This window comes from Onychomys torridus, chromosome 16, assembly GCF_903995425.1.
Source record: "Onychomys torridus chromosome 16, mOncTor1.1, whole genome shotgun sequence".
In the NCBI taxonomy this organism is placed as follows: domain Eukaryota; kingdom Metazoa; phylum Chordata; class Mammalia; order Rodentia; family Cricetidae; genus Onychomys; species Onychomys torridus.
In genome coordinates this window covers 10,883,360-10,902,128 of record NC_050458.1, presented here as the reverse complement: position 1 = coordinate 10,902,128, position 18,769 = coordinate 10,883,360, and the positions used below count along the sequence as shown (strand labels likewise).

At 39.1% G+C, this 18,769-nt stretch overlaps 1 protein-coding gene and 1 long non-coding RNA gene across 2 annotated transcripts in view; both read left to right on the top strand.

The window, feature by feature from the left end:
- Positions 1-475, top strand: part of Tmem74 (transmembrane protein 74) — a 56,596-nt gene extending 56,121 nt beyond the window's left edge. The window contains exon 7 of the transcript XR_004946820.1: positions 54-475. The gene's annotated coding sequence lies outside the window, so the exon portion shown is untranslated. The remainder of the gene's footprint in view (positions 1-53) is intronic.
- Positions 476-9,671: 9,196 nt separating this feature from the next.
- On the top strand, positions 9,672-13,883 carry LOC118596853. Its single transcript, XR_004946757.1, has 3 exons — positions 9,672-9,805; positions 12,462-12,579; positions 13,822-13,883. It is a non-coding gene; the product is annotated as an uncharacterized LOC118596853 (long non-coding RNA).
- Positions 13,884-18,769: the final 4,886 nt, after the last annotated feature.

Sequence of the window (18,769 nt, the reverse complement as noted above, 5' to 3'; positions counted from 1 at the left end):
TATGGTTCAGTGTCTTCTTCCCATAAATCATAGTTTTCCTTTGTTTCTTTCAGGACCTTTCCTTGAGTCCTAATTATCAATTAGGACTCTCATTTGGCTGCATGTAACTGAATCCTAATTAAAGAGATGTACTGAAGTCCAGAATTCTTTGCAATGTGTCCAGAAGTCCTGGGTGACCAGTTGGAACAGAAACAGCCGGCTACTCTTCCTGTCTGTCACATTATTTCTTCACTCTAACACTCATCATTTCTAGCTGAACACACGGCTATCTTAACACTTAAGTATGATGCATGACTAATCTGGCTGAGGGACATAAATAGAAGTCCCCTATGTAACTTGTTACAAGTGTTTTTTTAAGGGAAACATCGTGTCTTTTCTGGTCCTTCTTTCTAGACATTAAGTTAAATGTGGATGTGATGGCTGTAAGATGTGGCTTGCTGAGCTTTTTATTCTGAAGTAAAGATAGCAATAAAAGGAAGAGAATAACTAAGTATAGAGAGACCATTGTCTGGCTTATTTATTTTTGGACATTTTTACATGTAAAGGGAATAAACTTCTATCTTGCTTTACCACTATTATTTTGAGATCTTTTTCTCACAACTGAAATTATGTCTAAATAATCCAAGAGTATAAGGCTGCTATAACAACGGATCAAGCTACTTCAGTCTTCCTGGCCTCTCACCTTTACCAAATGGTTCTTATCCTTATGGCCACTGCATTATTGCAAAGGGACAATGAAACTTTCAGTTTTGATTCTAGGCTTTAAAAAAGAAGAAAATAGGGGAACAGGTAATTCTTGTATCAGAAAAATAAACTTTCTAGAATTCACAGAAGACTTCACTCTTGTCATGTTGGCCACGTTTGGATATGTAATTTTAACAGCTGTGTATGCCAGCACACCACATAAGGTAAAAGGCATATGATGAGAGATAAGAAAGAAACTGGGAAAAAGGAGGTGCCTCACAGGGTAGCAGAAGTCTTCAGAAAGAATGTGTTCTAAGCAGCTCAGAAACCCCAAATAGGTCCTATCAAACCTCCCAAGTAGGTAAGAGGTAGTATCTCAGTGAAAAAAAGTGGAAGGGGGGGTCAAATTCTATAATAGCCTCAGGCCATAGTTAAAACTGGGGTCATCTCAAGAGAGAGAACCCTCAGAAAAACAGCAGGGTGATGGTGACAATTTGTAGAAAATAAGTTATGTAGAGAGGAAAATCTACTGAAACCATCAAGACAGCAGCAAACACAAACATAAAACGTGGACAATTTATGAAAATTATTATGTAAAATTTCTGTGTCGACAACTACTGTGAAATGTAAGCGATGGCTACTCTAGAGAATCAAGATTGGCAGGTAGGTGTTCCTGGTTATCAATTTGGAAATTATAGGCCACTTTCTCGGGAAGATTTCAGTCAAGCAGACAGGACCAGATCCATTCTGCAGTTAGCTGAGGTTCACTGGTTTGGATGTGGCTGGACTGTGTCCACTGTAGGTCCCTGTGCTAGAAGTCGTGTTCCCAGTGTAGCAATACTAAAGTGAACTGTTAGGAGGTGGGGCCTCGGGAGAGGCGAGCCAATCACTGGGAAGGCTGGGCCGGGAGGCATTGCTGTTCTTCTTTCGGAACCCTGTTTAGCTCTTGCTAGAGTAGGTAGGTGGTTTCCAAAAGAACAAGACTGGATCCCGAATGACTTGGCTTCCTGTAATCTCATGGCGTCCTTTTGCCATGAAACCATCCTCATCCTACTTCTTATCTATCTTGTGAACAGCCATGGTGCTCTTCACAAAAGCAAAACTGATGGGACCATTCAGTACTTGTCTTTCAGTGGCCAAACTATGAGCTACCTAAGCTTTTTTTTTTTTTTTTTTTTTTTTAACTTATAAGTATTCAGCTAGGGGGAACAGGCATGGGCTAACACTAGACATCAGGAGAAGTAGGAAAGTAGGGAGGCTATACATCATGAGAGAAAAAATGGCTAACACCAGGGAACCCAAAAGTAAATGGTAACATAATCTCTGTTTTACAACTTTTTTTTTTCAAAATGACACTTTTGTATGATCCTGTCTAAATATGGCCCTGAGATTAGATGTTAGTGCCTTCACCTGTACTGTTGCCACCTGCCTGTGTGCATCTCTTGCAGGCCTGTGTGCTTACACAGCACCTGCAGCTTGTATGCTGGTCTGCATGTGTGCCCATGGATGCCTGTGTGTGGCTCAGCTATGCCAGTAAGGGCCTACTGGTGGCTGCCTGCCTACAGGACTTCACTCTAAGTCAATATAGTATGTTCAAATCTCTTCAATTTCCTTGCCTACTGTGACCCTCTTCCTTTCCTGGTATACGAACTTGGACCTTATACAGGCTTCATACAGAAAACAAGCAAACACAAAGTCTGAGAACAAAATAAGAATCTAGGTTTGAAAAAAAAGAAAGTGGATTTGAATGGAGGAATCCAACTGCATAGTATCATCCCTCTTTGATTGAAAGTGGCTTCTTAGAAATATAAAGAACAAAAATTTTAAGTTCTTAAAGGAAAACAAACACATTGCTCTGAATATATAAATGTTATTAAAGATTGTTTCTCAATTTCTGCTGCATTGTTCTCTTGAAGTTATATTTCCCTATAAATGCAGAAATTTAAAAATCTGTCTAACTAACTAACACAGATCACAACAGCCCTTCCAGGTGTCAAAGAGTGAGTAAGGATTCATGTGTCTTTCTCAACACTCCAAGTCCCAAGGCAAAACACCTCTGATAGAGAAAGAAACGTTGAATATGTTTTAAAATTTAGCTTCCACACACATAATGTCATCAACAAATTACACTTTGCTCTTTAAATAGTGCATGAATGCTGTGGATATCACTCTGTGTAAATAAAGTTCTGATTGGCCAGTGGCCAGGCAGGAAGCATAGGCGGGACAAGAGAGGAGAGAATTCTGGGAAGTAGAAGGCTGGAGAGAGACACCACCAGCCGCCTCCATGAAAAGCAACATGTAAAGACACTGGTAAGCCACAAGCCATGTGGCAAAGTATAGACTAACAGAAATGGGTTAATTTAAGATAGAAGAAGCAGATAACTAGAAGCCTGCCACGGCCATACAGTTTGTAAACAATGTAAGTTTCTGTGTGCTTTCTTGGTTGGGTCTGAGCAACTGTGGGACTGGCGGGTAAGAGAGATTTGTCCTGACTGGGCCAGGCAGAAAAACTCTAACTACAAATGGCGCCCAACGTATTGGCAAGAATTTGCACCTAAAACCTGAGAAAAAAGATTCTAAGACGGAGCTAAAAACAGCTTCCTAGTTGTCTTTCTCAAGTTAGTGGCAGCCTGCCAGTTTGAACTACTATGGCGGGTTCCTGGCATGTGCGTCTGACCTGCAGTGCGGCGGGAATGAGGAATCTACAAGTGGCACTTTACTCTGCTGCGTGGTAGATTTAGCCTTTGCTAGTTTAAAAAAAAAAAAAAGGTTTCTGGGCTATGCGCTGCTTTGATAGAACTGCTTCTGATAGTTGATGGTACACATGGCTCCAGACCCAGAGCTGGCGGTAAACTGTCCCACCGCCATGTTGGGAAGCTGAGGTGGGTGGAGCCAGCAGCCACAGTGGTGTTTCAGTCTTACAAAGATGGATATTACACAGAGAATCTGGTTTGTCTTGTCTTTGGGATTTTTAACCACAGAAAAAGATTTGATCATAAAAGCTGTTGAGTTAAACAAAAATGTAAATTTTAAAGGTACCTTGACTTCGAAATTTGGATATAAGGATACCTTGCTTTGGAAAGGAGTCTCTGCTTTTGTTTCCACAGAAAGCCAGAGGCTGTGGATTTGTTCCAGATTAAGATATATCAGGTTTGATCAGCCAAGACCACCTGAAAGGTCTCCAATGACACCACGGCCCAGATGATCCAATATCCAGAATGGTTTCAAGGCAACTGGCTCAGAGGTTCACCCTAATGGACTACTCCATAATCCTAAAATTTTCTTTGTGTCCCCATAAGATACAGCGCCCCCCTCCAGCAGGAAGTAGTAAGAGAAACTACGCCCACATTCCCAAAATTATCAAGTTGGCTTTGGAGATGGAATTGGCTCACTCCTTCTCTAAACCCAGACATATTGCTAAAAGAAAGGGTTAAGAGATTCTTGTGTCCCAAATCAGAAGAGCCCTCTGGTGTGGGACAGAGAAAAACCAATATTTTTATTTAAAGCAGGTTGATTATAAATGTGATCTCTTTCTAAAGAAGAAAAGGGGATATGATACAGATATAATAGGATGAAAGGATAGATTAAGGAACTTACTTCTAAAGAGCAACAACTTGTTTAAAATGTTTTACATTGGTATAGACTTTAGTCTATTGATACAAACTTAAAGTAAATTTTGTTATATTGTGTGCATATTTCTAATCATGTTTAAGATATTATGTTTGTATAGCTCATTTAAATTGTAATGGATAATTAAAAATAGATTAATAATTAGTCATCTATGATAATCATACTCATAGCCATGTTAGTTAAGTCTTCTAGGTATACACAGAGATATTTCAGATAGACAGGTAACCTTCAAACACTTCAAAGGTCTACAGAATATGGCATTTAAAATTTAGACTTTCTGGACAGTGAGACATGTCTGCTCCTGGCAACACCGATTTACTTCCGAGACAATGATGGGCATTGAAGACACTTCATATCTTATCTTCACCTTGGCAAAAATAGCCATTTGGGCAAGAAACTGTTCTTGCCTGGACTGCTTGATCGACTGGACATGCAGGACCCATAGAAAGGTGACCACTAAACTTTGTTTGACAAAATGGTCCTTCAGGTTCCTGCTTCTCAGAGGAAACTGCCAGACATTCTACAGGACACTGAGAGAAGTGACCAAGAGACTCTAGCCCTGTGGGCTGAAAACAGATGCCCCAACTTTACAAAGGAACATTAGGTGACTGTCCAGGCTGCCAGCTGTCTCTGTCTACTCTTGCAAGACTCCTGAAAAATGCTTACATCCTTCTCCCGGTTCTCAGGTAATATTATATCCTTCTGAGGTCTTTGATGTGGTTGAAGACTAGATAGTTATAATTTCCTCAGTTATGATAAAAGATACGTTAGATATAAAAGCTTAGATTCATAAATATAAGATAGATAGGATATCTTCTTTAATATTGTAACTGTAATTCTTGCTTGATAATTGTTTTGTTATATGTAATTGTACTATGTAAAAGTTAAAACGTTCCTTAAAAAAAAAAAGAAAAGGGGAAGTGCTGTGGATATCACTCTGTGTAAATAAAGTTCTGATTGGCCAGTGGCCAGGCAGGAAGCATAGGCGGGACAAGAGAGGAGAGAATTCTGGGAAGTAGAAGGCTGGAGAGAGACACCACCAGCCGCCTCCATGAAAAGCAACATGTAAAGACACTGGTAAGCCACAAGCCATGTGGCAAAGTATAGACTAACAGAAATGGGTTAATTTAAGATAGAAGAAGCAGATAACTAGAAGCCTGCCACGGCCATACAGTTTGTAAACAATGTAAGTTTCTGTGTGCTTTCTTGGTTGGGTCTGAGCAACTGTGGGACTGGCGGGTAAGAGAGATTTGTCCTGACTGGGCCAGGCAGGAAAATTCCAACTACACATGAACCAAATCCAAAAGACAAATGCTCAATGTGATACCGTATCTACAAAAACAAATTCTGTGAAATTGATTTGATATGCAAATCATTGAGATATTATGTTAAGCCAGTCAAGGAAAAAAAGGGGCTTGATCCACAGTCAATAAAGAACCACAAAGGGCATCCCACGGCCCAATAGCGTCATATACTTGAATAACACACTTGTATATATTTTAACAGAAGGCCAGTGAAGATTTTGCAAGGCTTTGGATGTCAAGATCCCTCGATTGGTCCATAACTAAAATAAAGAGATAGTGTGTCCTATATCAGCGCAGCAAGACTTCTTGTGAGAGCCACAGAAATCATTTGGCTCATTCAGCTGCTGCTTTCCTAAGCTTGATGCTGTGTGTGTGTGTGTGTGTGTGTGTGTGTGTGTGTGTGTGTGTGTGTGTGAAAGAGAGAGAGAGAGAGAGAGAGAGAGAGAGAGAGAGAGAGAGAGAACACTGTAACTTTTTAATACTAATGAATAAAAGATAAACAATACCAGGGTGGCATATAGATCAATCGAATCTATAACAAGTATCAAATCTACAAACGAACATGTAATCATTAATAATAGGGTATCTATGGCATTAACTCCAAGAATCATACACTGTCCCACTTTAAACAACTTAAAGTTGGGTGGTAGTAAAGCATGCCTTTAATACCAATACTCAGGAGACAAACACAGGTAGATCTCTGTGAGTTCAAGGTCTATAGAGTGAGCTCTAGGACAGCCAACGCTACACAGAAAAACCCTGTCTCAAAAATAAAAATAAATAAATAAATACCACAATTTATGTTAAAAATAAAAAAGAAAGCTAAACAATGTAATTTAAGGTAAGCAAAAATGCTATGAAGAGTAGAACTTAATAGAAAATACTCAAGTCAATAGATATTCCTGTTTTTATTAGCAGTGTGAAGTGGTGTGATACAGGTAAGTATGGAGCACTCAAGAAGAATGGCACAGCAGAGAGTGGACATGCACTAGACACTGATGGAGGTTAGGGTATGGGAACGTTAGCTGTAGGACCAAATTACCCACTACCGACAGCTCAGAGGCTGTGAGATAGAGCAGCTCAGGTCACTGTGAGCTAGGAAGCAGGAAAGGAGATGGGTCATGGTTAAAGAGCTTTCTCCTTTCCCCATTTGTATCCATTCCAGGTCCCCATCCCACAGCATTGTCCTGCCACATTCAAAGTGGATCTTTCTCCTCAGTTCAGTGTCTCTGGACACACACAGGACATGCCTCGACAACCTCCTAGGTGGTTCTAAAAATAAGTTGACAATGAACATTAATCGTCTTGGGTGCCATTTAGTCTTTAAGCCGAGGTTAGTGACTAGGAAAATTTAATGATACCAAACCTGGAAGTTGTTTAATAGCAGACTGTTCAACATTAAACCAAACCTAGGTTTTCAAGTTGTGCTTAAAAAAAAAAAAGATATTTGATAGTTGTTTCAGATACATTATTGGGGCAATAAGCCATGGTGTCAATAGACAACAAACCAGGCATAGAAAGAATCACACAGTTTGGGAAGAAAATAAAATTGGATTTTATATATTGAATCAGAGAAAAACAAGCCTCATTTGTTGAGAGAACAAGATACAAAGAAACTTAGAAGCAGACGATACATAAAGACATAGAGAGAGAGCTCATATGTAAATATCTGTTGTGGTTAGAGTAAGTGTGGCTCCCAAAGGACCATATATTTAAAGACTTGGTTCCTAGTTGGTGGAAATGTTTTGGAAAGGATTAGTAGGTGTGGCCTTGTTGGAGGAAGTGTGTCAATGAGGGTGGGCTTTAAGATTTCAAAAGCCCACACCAATGCCAGTCTCTTGCTCTCTGCCCCCAACTCATGGATAGGATGCAATCTCTCAGCTACTGCTCCAATATCATGCTAGCCTGCTTGCTGACTTGATACCCATCGTGATGGTCATGGACTCTCCCTCTGACACTGAAAGCAAGCCCCCAGTTAAATGCTTTCTTCCTTAAGTTTCCTAGGTCATGGTGTTACTTTACAGCATAGAAAGGTAACTAAGACAATACCTAAAAGAAATTACATCATACATCCATAAACACAGAAGCTAATCACAAAAGACCATATATTACGTGAGTCCACTCACATGAATGTCAAGAATAAGAAAAATCTAGAGAAATAGAATGTGAGTTAGCAGATGCTTAGGGCTGTGAAGTAGGGAGTTGTGAGGTTAGAAGGTGGACAGTAGGGCCTGTGAAATGGCTCAGCAGATAAAGTTACTTGCCACCAAGTCTGAACCCACATGTTAGAAGAGAACCAAGCCAGCTCCAGCAACTTGTCCTCTGACCTCCACACTCACATGAAGGCATGTGTAGTCTTTATAACAAAGCAACAAATACATGTAAAATTATTTCACACACACACACACACACACAATGATGGAAACAGCTCAAAACGGTGATGCTGGCTACACACCCCTATGTGTAAAGACCACTGTATCATGTACTTTGAGCTGCTGTACTTGTCTTCTGAGTGCCTTTCCTCATGTGCTCTGCTGCCACTCATGAAAGCATGTTTCCAGCCTGTTCTGTTACTTTCACTTTGCTTTAAATGAAGTTTCCTGGGACCCATACAATAAAAAATAAAGTGGATTTTTGACATGTGAACCATATTTTAATAAGGCTATCAATAAAATAGAAGCAGACAGTGACTGGGTCTGTCATGAGAATATGAGAGAACTGCAGAGGCAGAAAGGAAGTGGAAACCAAGGTACAGAATGAAACCTGCATGGACAAAGACATGGGATGATAATGGAACTAGACACATTAAAGCAGATGCCAGAATCCCAAGTGAATGGGGGAACAGTTACATCATCGGATAGCAATGATACACAGAGATCATGGGTGAACTACACCATTGAATTGCATTTAAGTGACACTTGTTTCTGTCTTTGTTTTAAAAAGTCGTATGGTATAGATGGAGTTTCAGTTTCTTTACATGCTACCAGGATAAAATACTTTAACAAAAGCAAGTTAAGGAGGAAAGAGTTTAGTTAAGCTGGTGCAAAGTTAAAGCCCACCACTGTGGGAAAGTTGCAGAAGTTCTCAGGAGTTTGGGGAGGCTGACCACACTGCATCTCTTCTGAGATACAATTCTTTGCCTAAAGAACTACTTACTTCTTATGTAAGATATGTGTGAGCATGTGAGCATTCAAAGCCTGAACTAAGGTCATAAACAGTAATGGACAAATCTGGAAGGTATTTTCTAATGTCTTACTAGGTTTTACTTTACACTCAATGAATGTAAAACTTGTTCAGTGTAACAAATTAGTTCACTTATGCAAACCACATCCTGGTCTGGATGTGCAACAATTCCACCATGAAATCCTCTCTTATCCCCCACAGTATGACTCTCTGCTTCTCCAGTGGAAATCAGCCATTTATTTCTAGTATCATAAATTATTTTTGACTATTATAAACTTCTTATAAAGATTACCACCAATTAATAATATATTGTTTCTAGTTTCTCTGAACTTACAATACTCTGAGACTTATGACATGTGTGTGTGTGTGTGTTTGTGTATACATGTAAGTAATTCTTTTCTCTTTTTTTTTTTACTTCATTACAATATAGTATCATTTGTCTTTTACCACTGTTAAAAATTTTTTTCATCTTGGTGAAACTATAAATAAAGTAGTACTAAACATTGTAGGATGATGATTCTATGGGTGGTTGTTTATGGTCCTTTTGGGTATATACTAACGTCAATGACTGTAGGTCATAGAAAACATATATGTTTAACTCTTGAAAAACATCAAACAATTTTTCAAGGTAATTTTACCTGATTTCACTCCCACAAGCCATGTATGGAAAATTCCAGAGCACAATATCTGCTTGATATTATTGACATTTTTAAAAAGTGACTTGTATGTTGCATTTCCCTGGTGGTTAATAATGTTAAGCATTTCTGAAGTTTTGTTTTGATATATTTATGTGTATGTGTGTGTCTGCCACTTGGATGTGTCCTCAGATGTCTGAGGACATTGCTGAATCCTTTGGAGCTAGAGTTAGAGGCTGATGTGAGCTCCTGATATGATTGCAGGAAACCATACTTTGGAAGGACATCGAGTGCTCTTAACTACATCCCTCCAGCTCCAGTGTTGAGCATTTTAGTGGGCTTATTAAGCTATTAATATTCCTCAGCTTAGTAAGTATTCCCATAAATGTTTCATTTATTTAAATAAGTCTCACTATTATTGAGTTGTAAAAATTCTTTATATGTTGGAGACACAAGCCTTTCTCAGATTAATTCATCATTTCTAGTTCCCTCACCTGACTGCTTATCTAGGTCTTTTCTCAATGGAATCTTATGATTACAAGTTATTTCATTTTAATAAAGTTAACTTGTGATTATATCATTTACATGTGAAATCGTAGGCTACATCAAGTTTATGAAAATATTTAACTATGCTTTATCTTAGAAGGTTTATAACTTTATCCTTTATTTTTTATATTTTTCACCATTGTGAGAATGTTATAAGACAGAGGTTAAAGTATTCTTTTAGTAATTATAAAGTTTTTCTTGCACCATTTGTAAAATGCCTTTTCTGTCATTGAATCATTTTGCAGCTTTGTGGAAAATATCTTCATCACATGTATGTGAGTCTATTTGAGGACACTGTAGGTCAACTTCTCTATCTCTTAGTTTAATAATCCTGTTCTGTCTTGAATACTGTAGGACACATGAACATTGCATGTGCATATTCACAAGCAGTCACTCTCATGGACATCATGCCTGCATACATATACACTCACAAATGCACATTCATGCACAACACACACATGTAGCAAACACCCCCTAATACATACATGCACACAAACTGCACATGAATGCACAAACATATTCACAAAACACCCACTCTCACACACAAACATATACAGATATACTGAAACATGCACAATCTACATGTTACATGCACACACTCAGACATATCATACACTTAAAAATGCACACACTCCCTCGTGCACTCATATACATACTCTCATTCTCACACACTCATATACTTATGCAATTACTCTGCATATTTTCTCACACTCTTATACACAAAACACCCACATTTTCCTACAAAAATCACATGCATTCATAAGCACACTCAACACACTTATGTCCATATTCATGCATACATACACATACACCTAATAGCATGCATAAACACACAGAAATCAATGTAAGCTCATTCATTGTTATTCATACTCACAAATATATATACACATACATATATAGCCACACACACCCATAGATACATTCAAACACATACACATAATAGCACACAAACCTAACATGCACACAAACATAGACTCACATATGCTTTCACATGCACACATGGATACAAAGTTGTGCATGCACAAGCAGATATATTTCTGAACACTACTACACAGATTCACAAATCCATATGCATGCACATATATACACAGCCACATACTCACATGCACACATGAATACACACATCACACACTGACTCATGCACACAGACATGCATGCAATCTCATGAACTTGCATTCACACATGCACATAAATGCACATGTACATATGGGTTTAACCTCAAATGTGTACACACACAGAGACACACACTCACATATATTCACAGAGGCACACATACACATATAACCCCAAAATTATGCATGTGAACACACAAACATACCCACACAAAGACACTCATACAAACATGTATGTGTACCAGTTCAAGAACATACTCATTTGCTTACATGCAAAGACACAAATACACAAGAGTTTTACACACATATGCATTCACAGAAACACCTATATGTATACATGCACACAAATTAGGTAGGGAAATAGACAACTTAACAATATTGAAATTTCCTAGTACTATATTTTCTTATAGAAAATTTCTTAAGTTTTAAAAATGTCCCTCTTCTCTTTTAAGACAAGTTTACTGTGAGTTGACAGTGTGTCTCTTTTGTTAAATTAATCTCATAATATTTTATGATTTTAATGACCTTACTAATTTTTTAATTTCCAGTTGTTCACTATTACTATTACTATAAAGGAGATGCAGTTCTTAAAATATGGGTGTTGGAATAAAGGCAATATGGAGAAAAGGATCCAACACAAAACCCAAGATAGCATAGCTGATCTCAGGAAAATCTGTTGCTGCTTTCTAAGTCAGAGAAGCAGGTGTAGGGAAAAGGTGCCCCTTTATATATCTTCATTTGTTTTTATCTGTGTGGATTCTTAGGAATGGTTGCACTGAGGATCTTTTATTAAAAATTAAAATAGCAAGTCCTCTCATAGGAGGTAATGATTAAACTTAAATTCTCCTGAAAGATAATTTCAAAGTAAACAACATATTGAAATATGGTATGGCCTAGGACATTTTGTAATCCAGAACACAGTGTGGAAAACTGTATTAGGAATATGGGTAATAAAGAGGCTTAACATCGGGACATATAATTATTAGCAAGTAGATTGTCCTCTTGGAAGTTGTCTTTTATATGGTGCTTGTCTACCACCCTGAGAGCCTGGTGATTTAGCATGTCCTATTGAGGAGGATCTTACTTGAGAACTCAGCAGCATCCTTGTTATAAACAACTGAAGCTGCATTAAATGCTTTGGCAGGCAGAACTATGCACAGGGGATTTTTGCTCCCTGGTGTGATGGGTAATATTTACTAAATGTAAATTGCTATGTTAAATCAATATTTTTAGTTTCCAACTATTGATAATATGCATTCTATTAATTGATCATAAGATTATATACTTTCCCAGAAAATTCTGATCATCTGTTTTGAGAACTCTCCCTCTGCAATTTTAATGACCTTTCCCTGCATGCATTTTCTCAGGACAATGGACTGAGGCACCAATTACTTCAACTCACTGATTCTCAGGATAAAAGCAGGGAGCATGAAGTTGACAGTAAGATTGAACTGTGAGGAGAGAAAGAAAAGCAATGAACACAAGGTAAGATGTTTTCTATGTGAAGAGAAGCTTCCATGTTGTGGAATCCACTAGCACTGGGATCAAAATGCCAAGCATGATCTTGCTGGCCAAGCAAATACTGCTGTGGTGGCACAGCTGTGTTAGCATCCTCCTTGTCATTCTGATTAGATTATACTTCACTCTGGTAGAACAAAATGATCACAACAGACCTTCAGAAAAATTCAGAGTTCTAAGCCCAGAATAGACCTACTGAATCAATTTCTAGTGGGAGGAGGTGTGATTGGTAAACTCTATTTTTTTTTTAAAAAAGGCCTCAAGCATAAATAAATGTATTTAAAATTGTTCACAAGTATTGGCATAAGAGTTTGTATTTAGTTATAGAAGAAGCCACAGAAAGTAAATCCTTAATAGTGCTGAAATAATGAAAAATGAGTATTTTTGTAACATGAATTTATAGGTATGGAGCAAATGATTTAACTTTTTATTTCCTACCTTTCTATCTAACTTTTATTTTTATTTTATTATTGGATACATTTTTTTGTATGTGTTTTAGGTAATTTTGTTATAAAGTCCAATAAAATTAAAGTTAAACACTCCAGTAATCCTACTACTCAGAAGAATGAGTCAGGAGGATTGTGAATTTGAGATCAGCCTGATGAAATGAAATCCTCTCCCCAAAAAATAAATATGCAAACAAATAAAAATTAAGCTTACCAAGGATTATTTTTGGAAAAACTTCTCTAGAATACAGTTTTAGGATAAATGGACCAACACAAAAATGTTCTCAATATCCCAGTGAACAGTAAATTTGAACACCAAAATATTTCCCTACCGATGGGGAAGATGGCTCAGTGGGTAAAGTTGACTGCAAGCATGAGGGCGGGAATCCTGGGACCCACACCAAACGTTAGGGTCGGTGGGGCGAGCATGGCATCCTAGTTCTGGAGAAGCTGAGTTAAGAGGATTTCTGGGGTTTGCTGGCCGGTGGTCAGTGTATCAACAGTTCCAGTGAGTATGTCAGTGGTTCCAAGTTCAGTGAGAGATTCAACACATTTCAGTGGAAAAGGTTGAGAGGGATTGGGGAAGACACTTGATGTTTGGTATCTGTTACACACACACACACACACACACACACACACACACACACACACACGATGATGGAAGAAGGGGAAAAAAGAAGAGGAAAAAAAAAACCCTAGCAGAATCCTATTCGAAAAGAATTTTCCTAGAAGTAAATAAAATACCCACTGTCTTAACTCCTAGGGTTCACAAAATCTACGGTTTCCAAAAACTGAAGAGTCAACCTCTTGACAGATACAACAGGATTCTCCAGATGCTTTCTTGAGCTTCTTCCAGGTTTGTTTAGATGTTCAAAAATGCCAAAAGAGCTTTATTTCAGCCAGGTCAGTCATATTTACTCTGAAATACTAGTATCCAAAGTGCAACAGTCAGTGATACAGTGGGACAGCGGTTGACTTCACTAAACTAACAAGACTGAATCTTTTCTTTTCCGCTATGGAGAACAGGGCCAGTATCCTGTAGCAAACTGCTGCCATTTAAATATTTAGAGCCCTGCCAATTCGTGCATCAGCCTCCTGCAGTGTGCAAACAGAGCAACTGCCAGAGTGGAGACTGTCCCACAAGGACTTAGACATATGGGCAGGCCCCAGGCCAGCTTGCCAGCTCAGCCCCGCCCCCATCAATCGTGACTCGCAGCCTTGATTTTTATAGGTTTTTATTTGACCTTGTAAAGTTATGTTACAGAAAGGCAAGCAGGTTTATGTCAACTCTGAAGTGTTTTCCTTTTTAGTTTCAAGGAAATGCCCACAAAGTTTTCATTCGGGCAGCTGAAGGTAAGGTGAAGAACAAAATTGTTTTTCAAAGACGGCTCAGAATCTTGGTGAAGTCTTGTGACTGTAAGAATGCCATTGTTCCACCCTAGCACTGGGGATAGTGTGATGTATAAAGTCACTCCTAATAATGCGAACTCAATCTCTGTCTGCTCATGTTCATCACTACCCCTGTTGTTGCAAATTATGCCTAGGAGGTTGACTCAACTGACTTATGAGCTGCTTCTGAGCTAAAGCAATGAGTTCTGTGCTCACATCCATGGTGCCCAGAGTACTGTCTGGCACCCGGTTCCGTAGAGTTTCAGGAACTGCGTAGAATGGAAAAGGGTGGAGAGGAAAGGAGGGATGCATTGTTGGAGTTCGATCCATTTAACAATGATATTTGGGGTGACTAGCCCTATTTGCATCATTTTCTCTGAATACATGACCAGATAAAAACGGAGGAGAGGAGTAGTGAGCTCTATCTCAGGTGGTCAGAGCAGGAGCAAGCGAAGGAGAAGCATGGTTTGGGGTTGGTCCTCAACACCCCTGGGACAGACAGGACGGACAGCAGCAGCTGGATCAGCAGTGGTGTCTACTTCATTCTATATTCATGAATATGTTATTCTCATGGCAGACTTTAATAAATTAATGACCAGACATTTATGGGTTATCACTTCGCCAATGGGACAGGGAAGGAAAGGGAAGAGCTCCCAAGCAAATGAATTGAATTTAGGAAATTGTGATTGCTTACCCCTCTTCTTCTTGCTTACTTAAATAGAACAGTATCAGGAATATCAATGTCTGCATAATGTGTTGAAAATTCCTTGAGTCTTTTAGATAAAATATTGGCAGGAAGAATAGCCTCCCTAAAGGTATCTATAGCCTAATCCATAGAAATTGGTGTGTGTGTGTGTGTGTGTGTGTGTGTGTGTGTGTGTGTGTGTTTAAATTGCATGGCAAAAGGACTTTGTCAATGTGATTAATTTTATAAGAATTTACTAGAATATCTATAGTGGCCCAATCTAATCACACAAGTCTAAACAGCAAGGAACTTTCTTTGGCCAAAATCAGAAAGATTCAGAATATAGGAGTGTTGGCAGAGGGCCTCATGGATAACACAAGCAGGGGATGTGCATGGACCATGGGAGCAAACAAACACCAGCCATTGACCGAAGGGCTGCAAGAAAACAGGAACTTTAGCCCTACAAACACAAGGAACTGAATTAATCCAATAATCTGATGAGCTTGAAAACGGTTTCCTACCTGGAACCATCAGGAAAGACAGCCCTACTGACAGCTTGGTCTTAACCCAAGTGAGACATCTGACTCCAGTAACCTGAGCGTTAACGAATATGCCTTATTTTAAGCTGTTAAATTAACAAACAAACAAATAAACCCACATTGAGTTAGTTCTCAATTCTCATCTCTAAATACTTACTTTGGTACTTTAAATTTTAATTGTCTTTAATATAATAAATGAAAAGAGGTGATTTGTTAGTTTGGGGGCTTAGACATTCACTTGACTTGTGAATGTATTCACTCATTAAGTATTTCCTCACAGGCTGTTTATATACAGATCTGAGGGATAGCATGTGAATTATGACATCAGTGTAGGTTGTACCAATGAGCTCAGATAAAAAAGTGGCAAGTGACTAGATCACTTAGTAATTGGCTAGTTTTTCTGTCAGAAAGTGAGGTATTACCCATATTAACCATATATTCGAGCTAGGCCTCACATCTGGAGATATAGTTTATACTATGTCAAAGTGAAAAGGTGCCATGTATTAGTTTTACAATACTCTGTGGTTTACTGTTACAACAGAGTATATTGCTAAGTGTTGGATTGGAGGTAGAGAGGGAGCGACAGATTCCATGTGCAGAAGAAGCCTTTTTTAGAAGATGCTTCACCTGTTTGTCTACATTCCTTCTGCCAAACTCTCTTCCTATAGGTTACCTGAAGCAAACTATTTCTGCTACCTTATAAAACCTTCTAACACACTTAGAGTTCATACATGCAGCTCCAAACGCCTGCAGGAAAATACTCCAGCAAGTTTCTTCTTTCCCTCCCACGTTATACAGATATGTCACTCTATTTCCCCTTGTTACCACAAGCATGCACATACATGGCATTTTGGCTTATTGTATTTTTTTTGAGCTGAGGATTGAACCCAGGGCCTTGTGCTTGCTAGCTAAGTGCTCTACCACTGAGCTAAATCCCCAGCCCTTGCTTCTTGTATCTTAAAAGTAAAAGCACCTTTACTCCCATCTTCTTCCACCATTTCTTTGATCCCATTTGCATCAAAATGCCTTAGAAGGCTGTTTTTCTCTTGATGTCCCATTAGCTCTCCCTTCTCATTCTCTTTCAATTCCTCTACCTCCAGGTTTGTAAGGGACAGCTCTCCTAACTCTTCTAAGACAGTGCTTGCCAAGGTCACTGATGACTCCACATTGTTCACACTGGTGTTTATTTTTTTATCTCTCACCCTACTTGAACTGTCAGACATCTGAACGTTTCCACACCACCCACTGCCTCACTTCATTTGTCTGACACACCACGACACTCTCCTGATTCACCTCCTCTCTTTTTGGACACTCCTTACTTTGTGGTTTCTCTGCTTTTCCCTCCTCTTTCTCATGTTATTGCATCCAAAAAGGATTCTTTGATGTCTTGAAACAATCGGGGTGATCTCTTCAAATTTCATGTTTGTAATATATTTAACATCTTGATTGTTTCTAAATCTGTAAAGCTCAAACTTTCCCTGTGAATTTCTGACTCATACAACAAATCCTACTTCCAGTGTCTCAACTTTCATAATGAAAGACCAGAAGCCCAAAACTTCCTTCCTGATCTGTGCCCTACAAACTCCAGCCTGCACACAGCCTGCCCTATCTCAGAGCTAATAATCCTTCTTCATTTTGGTTGGTTGTTGCTGTTTGAGAATTTCATACAGCCATATAGTGTGTTTTGATAAAATTCACACACCATTCACTCCTCTTCATACTTCTCTCTCCAAACTTCATGTTCTTTCTCTCTCTTGTTTTAATACCCCTGAGTGGATACTTTGTTGCCCACATGTGCCTGGATGTAGAATCATTTGATAAATCATGTATTGCCTCTCAGAGCCCACATCTTGAAGAAAACTGACTCTTCTTCCCCCAGCAACCACCAATTGACAATTGCTTCACAGCTAGGGAATGGGAGCAGAGGAATCCCTAAGTGAGTGAAGTCCTGAGTGAATGTGTGCTGTTGACATGATGATGGCCATGTCAAGGACCATTCCTAGATTTGTGGAAATGGCAGAGCCTTCTCCCAGGTATGCTCAGAGAAATAGCAAAGCCTTCCTGGGGAAGTGGCAGTCTGTATGTGAGTGTTGATAGTGTGTATAAAAAGAGTCTACCATAGCTTTCTCCCCACTCCAAATACTATGGTCTAAAGACTTCTCCCCTACAGAGACTGCTTCAACCAAGATTAGCTAAACCTACTTTCTTGATCCATCTTACACCATAAACCCTGCCTCCTTGTTTGTCTGTATGTAATACCCTGCATCCTTCTGTATCTATATACAATAACCCCACCTTTCTGTTGAACTCTATATAACAAATAGGCTGACTGAGAAAAACAACCCAGCCCCATTTTGTTCCTGGGAGCCATTTTGTTACTGTAAAACGTAAGTTTCTATTACCTGGAGTCTGACCTAGGTTACTGTAAACCTACTACCCTAGGCCACCAGTTCCTTGTTCTTGGAAATTCCCTGTACACATTTTTCAAGGAAGGACTTTTTCAACCACTTTATTTTGCTTCTGTAACCATGTTTTCAGAATTCTCATGGTTTTACCCTTTAAAGGTACATGGAAATTTGGCTTGAGGCTGGTCTCTTGAACTCACCTGAAGAGAAGACAGCTCAGGCTGACCAACTCCTATGTACATGAATACAACCTGCTTTAATTTGGCCAATTTGAGTCAGTGGTCTCTCTTCTTTTGTCTTTGGGATTAACACTGAGCTTCCAGATTGCTATGGTTTCTCCGTCAGTAATCCCAAGGCACCCAAGTCCAGATATTTCTGTCTGTCCATGCATTTGTGAACCTTTTCATTCCCTCACCATGTTCTAGTCAGGCCAAGTCCCTGGGAACCATGCAAGGAGATGGCACTGCCTTGATCTGGTACAGGACTTGTGCATACATTCACAGCTTCTGTGTGTCTGTGTGTGCAATGGTAGTGTCTAGTGTAGTAAATACTAGGTCACGTCAGACAGTTATTCCTTGGGGCTCTTACAGTCTTCCTGACATCTCTTTTGGGCTGATCACCAAGTCTTAGGGAATGAGGTGCAATAGAGATGTCTATCCCATTTAGAGCTGAACCCTCCACAGTTTCCTAGTC